Below are 5,988 nucleotides of genomic sequence, written 5' to 3'. Positions count from 1 at the left end.
TGGATGTGAGAGTTGGACTGTGAAGAAAGCTGATCGCCAAAGAATTGATGCTTTTGAACTGTGGTGCTGGAAAAGACTCTTGAGAGTCCCTTGGACTGCAAGGAGATCCAACCAGTTCATTCTAAAGGAGATCAATCCTGGGTGTTCATTGGAAGGACTGATGCTAAAGGTGAAACTCCAATACTCTGGCCACCTCATGCGGCGAGTTGACTCACTGGAAAAGACTCTGATGCTGGGAAGTATTGGGGGCGGGAGGAGAAGGGCCGACAGAGAATGACATGGCTGGATGGCATCACTGACTCTATGGACATGAGTTTGAGTGAACTCCGGGAGTCGGTGATGGACAGGGAGGCCTGGCGTGCTATGATTCATGGGGTTGCAAAGAGTCGGACACGACTGAGTGATTGAACTGAACTGAACTGAAGAGCCTGTTATACAGAGTGAAATAAGTTAGAAAGAGAAAACCATTGTATATTAACAGATACACTTATGGAATCTACAAAATGGTAGTTATAAACCTATTTGCAGGGCAAGAATGGAGACACAGACATAGAGAACGGACATGTGGACACAACAGGGGAAGCAGACAGTGAGACGAATTGAGAGAGTGGCATGGACAAATATACACTACCATGTGGACAACAGGCATGTGGAGGAAGTTGCTGGGTGACACAAGGAATCAGCTCTGTGATGACCTAGATGGGTGAGGTTGGGGCGGGAGGAAGGTTCATGAGGGAGGGGATATATGTATACTTATATCTGCTTCATACAAGAGAATCTGACACAACATTTAATTATCTTCTAATTAAAAATAATTGTTAAAAAACGTATGAATTTAAAAACTAGAAAAAAAAATCTGGAGAAGGACACATAGCCACTAGAGTTATATACAACAATGCCAAATGAATACAAGTCAGAAGTAATGAAAAGCAAAAGATCACAGTAACAATTCGATTCTCAAATGAAAAATCTTAGAAAACAGGACAGGAAATTCAAACATATAAGGAACTTCAAAAATCTAGTATAAAAAAAGATCACCAGAGCAAAATCAAGAGATTGGTCTGGAAGAATCAACAATTACTTACACCAAGCAACAGAAAATGCACCATAAACAAAAGCAACCATACAAAAAATTTACCTACAAAGAAACTTTAGAAACATGTATACAGTCTTCATGGAGGCAACAAGAAGAATTTCCTGAGAGTCTTAGGAAAAAGAAGGCTCAAACAGAATAGTATGCTATGTACATTCATGACGAACAGATATTGTAAGACTGTCAATTTTCCATAACTCCTTTACAGAGTTAGTACCACATTCAGAGTTTCTTGTACCCAGAAGTAACCACGGAAATCTTATGGAAGGAATAAAGAAAACTATTAACCAAAGTAAAAACATAAAATTAAATAATCCCTGATGGACAGTAAGTGTCCACTGAATTTGACCCTATGTGTGCCCAGGTGGGGGAGTACTCAGAGACTGGCACAGATGTGCAGCCTACAAGGGAAGCAGACAACAGGAACACCTGGAAAAGGCTTTAAACTTGAGCCCTGGATTCTGCCACTCTGCCCTGGGATCATGAATCTCCACTGCTTCACTGAAACAATCTGAGGCAGCATCAAAGTTTGGGCTGGATGTGGCAGTATGGCCCAGATCATGAAATAACCAGCACAAAGTTTGTTGTATGAGTGCTTAGTCACTCAATTGTGTCCAACTCTTTGCGACCCCATGGACTGTAGCCCACCAGGCTCCTCTGTCCAAGGGTATACTCCAGGCAAGAATACTAGAGTGGGTTGCCCTGCCTTCCTCCAGGGGGTCTTCCCAACCCACGGATTGAACCCAGGTCTCTCACACCGCAGGTGGACTCTTTCCTGTCTGAGCCACCAGGGAATGTTAGTGGATGAGAAGTGGCCCTTTTAAACGACCACCTTAATAGACTATCACCCAGGGACTCAAAGAGAAAAGTTAGTATCACAGTAATTGTACAAAACGACAGAGCTTCATCTCAGAACTTTTGACCAATGACCCTGCAGTCGACTGAGAGCCCACAGTGAGAACTGTCTGGCTAAGGACACCTTCACCCACTCTTCTGGAACTGCAAGCGCACGGTTGGGGACAGGGGTGGACTTATACCAGAAAGGGAAGGATTTCCAGGCCCTGTCAGCAGCCAATATGAATGAAGATTCTGAGTGACATGTGAGGGGTTCCACACCACAGAAGACAGTCTCCCATCCTTCCCTCTCAGCTCATCTTACCTGTAGCAGCCATTTCCAGCAAGCCTCGGGTAGAAATGGCGAGATGAGATGCATGTGCACTTCATACCAGGAGATTCGGGGGGTCACATCTTCGATGTGAGGCCTTGGCCTCAGGTCAGCAGATAGGACGTAGCCCAGCACCTACAAGGGTTAAAAGAAGGCATGGAGAACGACAGAGCATGGCTTCCTACAGAAGAGGGAGCCCAGGAGAGCCCTCGCTGTCGGTCTCGTGGGCTTCAGGAAGGCTGTTAGGCTTGGGCTCCCCAATTCTTCCTGCTGGGGGTGCTGACACAAGTGACAGGCATGGAGTGAGCCAGCTGAGAGTTCACGACAGGGACGTCCCAGGACCCCTTAGAACTCACGGGCAAGTCCACGTGCCAATCCTGTGAGACGCTCCCCCGGAACCCCGCCTGTCCAGGTCCCGCCCCTGCCGTCTTCCTGGAGCCCAGATGCGCATGACAGGAAGTGACGTCCCCCTAAGCACGCTGGGGGTACGACGCCATCTTTGACAGTGCCGCTAGCTCTGAGAGCTGCCATTGACGGTGGCCCGAGGGAGCAGTCTCACGTCTCATCGGGTGTCAAGATCGGAGGAGACGTGAGTTACGAGTGCAGGGACACGTCTCTGCACCCCGAATCCCTTTTCCCTCTGAGGAGAGGGGGCCGGACAGCCTCCGGCCACCGTGCCGCTGCACTCAGACCAGAGGACCCAGCCTAGTTCTTAGGCCCCAAGACCATCCACTAACCCCTAGGGGGCCTCGGGAAAGAATACCTCGGTCAGGCTCTGCTGGACCCCGCTCCGCTCAGTAGAGGGAGAGCCACGAGCCCTGTGGAGTGAAGGAGGGACCCTCGGGGGGCCTGAGGGACTCCATACACCAGAACGGCAGCCATGTGTAACACCTGACTCACGGCGATTTGGCCGCGGATCATCCGGGCTGCAGCCGGGCAGCTCTAAAGGCTGAGGGGCTCCCGCACTGCGACCTCGGATGCGGGACACTTGGGGAAGAGGGGACCTTGGTCTGACGGGCTGGCAGCTGGTCAGTAAAGGGAGGATGTCAGGGTTCAGGAAGAGTCAGGATGAGGGCCATCCTTTCCGACAAACGGCCGACTCAGGACCCTCCCCTGTGTTCAGCACTTCCTCCCGGCCAAACATCGGGAAGCGGGACAGCGGTCTGAGAGGGGAGCTTGGAGCCTGGTTGTGAAAAGACAGGCACGAGACAGCAGAAAGGAAGGTCCTGGGACCCTTCAGTGGGGGTCTGACTACGCCCTCCTCTCCTCGTCTGGGGTGACAGGGAAGGTGGCAGCGTCGATTTCAGACAGGAGAGGGAACGGGCTGGGTGCGTGAGAGAGGGCGTTGGATATGGGGGTGTCTCACACCAATTTTCATCCTGACTCTGAATATCAATTGAGAGGACCTGCCTCCCTTGCCAGCCCCCAGCGGACCACCCTTCTAACCCCCAGGCAGGACTGTCTGCTGCGCCCCAGGGCTCAATTTCACTTGCTACTCAGCGGGCTCAGGGGACAGGCTGACCAGAAGAACAGGAGGCCTGTGGGTCCTAGAGCACTGGCCTCGAGGACCCCTCAGAGGCAGCTTCCATTCAAGCCAGGGAGGACTCTCCTCGCTGAAGGTTCTCACAGCATCTCCTTGTTCCTCCTCCAGGTGCCGTCCTTGCCTGCTTTCCTGCCCGCACTCCCACCTGTGGTCCCTGACCTGCTGTCACCATGCCTCGGAGGCACAAGAACAAGTCCCATGCCCGCGGGAAACGCCACCATGTCCGGGGGGACACTCAGGATGCCCAGGCCAGTGCTGCTGCAGCCCCAGGAGAGGAGTGACCCTCCTCCCCCTCTTCTGCCCCTCAGGGTTCTCCCCCGAGCTCCCCTGCTGCTGGCGATCAACAGGAGCTTCAGGGAGCCGTGGCCCCTAGCTCTCCTGGTGCAGAGGCTTCCTGTGCAGGATCTGATGAAGGTGCCCAGGGCCCAGAGGAGGAAAGTGCAGGTGCTTCCCAGGCAGCCCCTGCCACGCAGAGCACTCACAACGATTCTCTGACCATGAAGGCCAGGATGCTGGTGGAGTTCCTGCTGGAGAAGTACACCAAGAAGGAGCCCTTCACGCAGCACATGCTGAAAAGTCGTCAGAAGGAAGTACAGGCAGCACTTCTCCGAGATCCTCAGGAGAGCCTCTGGGTGCGTGGAGCTGGTGTTCGGCCTGGAGCTGAAGGAAGTCGACCGAAGCAGGAACATCTACACCCTCATCAGCAAGCTCACTTTGGGGATGACGAAGGTCCGAGTGATGAGCAGGGGCTGCCCAAGTCCGGTCTCCTCATGCTGCTCCTGGAGGTCATCTTTATGAATGGTAACCAAGCCACCAAGGAGGAGATGTGGGAATTCCTCAATGTCTTGGGGGTCTCTGCTGGGAGGAGGCACTGGATCTTTGGGGATCCCAGAAGGCTCATCACCAAAGGTCTCGTGCAGAAGGGGTACCTGAACTACCGCCAGGTGCCCAATAGTGATCCTCTGCGCTATGAGTTCCTGTGGGGCCCGAGAGCTTGTGCTGAGACCAGTAAGATGAAGGTACTGGAGGTGCTGGCCAAGTTCCATGGTACGGTCCCTAGTTCCTTCCCAGACCTGTATGACGAGGCTCTGAGAGATCAGGAGGAGAGAGAGCAGGGCGGAGAGGTGCGGCCAGGGCTCCAACCACGGCTGAGGCCAGTGCCCCTTCCAGGGTCAAGTCCTGCAGGTCCTCCCACATCTAGGGAGGGAGGCTGGGGCACTTTGTTCCCTTTGTGTTGGAAGAGAGCAGTCAAGCTCCTAAATAGTGCCAAGTAGTAGGGGTGGAGGAAACAAACCCATATGTTCTTACAGTTTTAAATGGTAAGCGAGTTTAGGTGTAGTTTGTTCTAACAAAATATATACCTGTTTTCTTTTATCCATATGAGAAATAGCTAATGAACGATGATTTAAAGTAGATAGCTAAAGAGATGAAGGAGATGTTTAGTATTTTCAAATGTTATTAATTTTGATAAGGTTTATTGTGCTTCAGAATTCAAATATATGAATCATATAAATCATAGTTTCTAGCTGTTTTAATGTTTTAAAATTTGGGTATGTGTAAAAAACACTGAAAGTACTGAATACGTTGTTCACAATGCAAACAAGATAACATGACATTAGAAGAGAATTTTTCTTGAAGAGCAGTCAAGATTCTAAAGAGTGCATGGTAATAGGGATTAGATCACATTTATTTACGTGACATTTCTCTTTCTATTTCAGACAAGTAACTTCTACATATTTTTTATTTCATTTTTTTCCAAATATTTTTACTTCTAAGAGGTTGTATTACTTCAGAGTATTAATTATATTGTATGTTATTAATATAGAGTACTAATTAATTATATATATAATTATATATATGTTATATTTATTGCTGTTTTAAAAGTTTCAAAGGTACAGTTTTGGTAGATATAAAAGAAATTCAGGAGCCAGCTTTATTGTCTTTATGATCTGAAAGTAGGTAACATAGCGCTGCAAGAGTCATTTTCATGGTAATGTGAAAGACGACCACAGAAAATATTGAGAAACAAAAAGAAAATGGAGAAATAGAGTAAAAAGTCTTTAAGTTGTGGTTTACCTTATTTCTTTTAAACTTTCTTTTAGTAAAAATAAAATATACTTTGACTTATTTAGCTCATTTAAGAATAGTTGTTTCTTTTGTCCTAATTCACTGCATATTCTCTGCTCT

At 48.9% G+C, this 5,988-nt stretch overlaps 1 pseudogene; it reads left to right on the top strand.

The window, feature by feature from the left end:
* Nucleotides 1-3,971: 3,971 nt before the first annotated feature.
* LOC129563820 (melanoma-associated antigen B4-like) lies at nt 3,972-5,002 on the top strand (annotated as a pseudogene).
* Nucleotides 5,003-5,988: the final 986 nt, after the last annotated feature.

This window comes from Moschus berezovskii, chromosome X, assembly GCF_049115385.1.
Source record: "Moschus berezovskii isolate FMDL1 chromosome X, NW_MosBer_1.0, whole genome shotgun sequence".
NCBI lineage: Eukaryota > Metazoa > Chordata > Mammalia > Artiodactyla > Moschidae > Moschus > Moschus berezovskii.
This window is presented reverse-complemented; position numbering and strand designations above follow the sequence as displayed.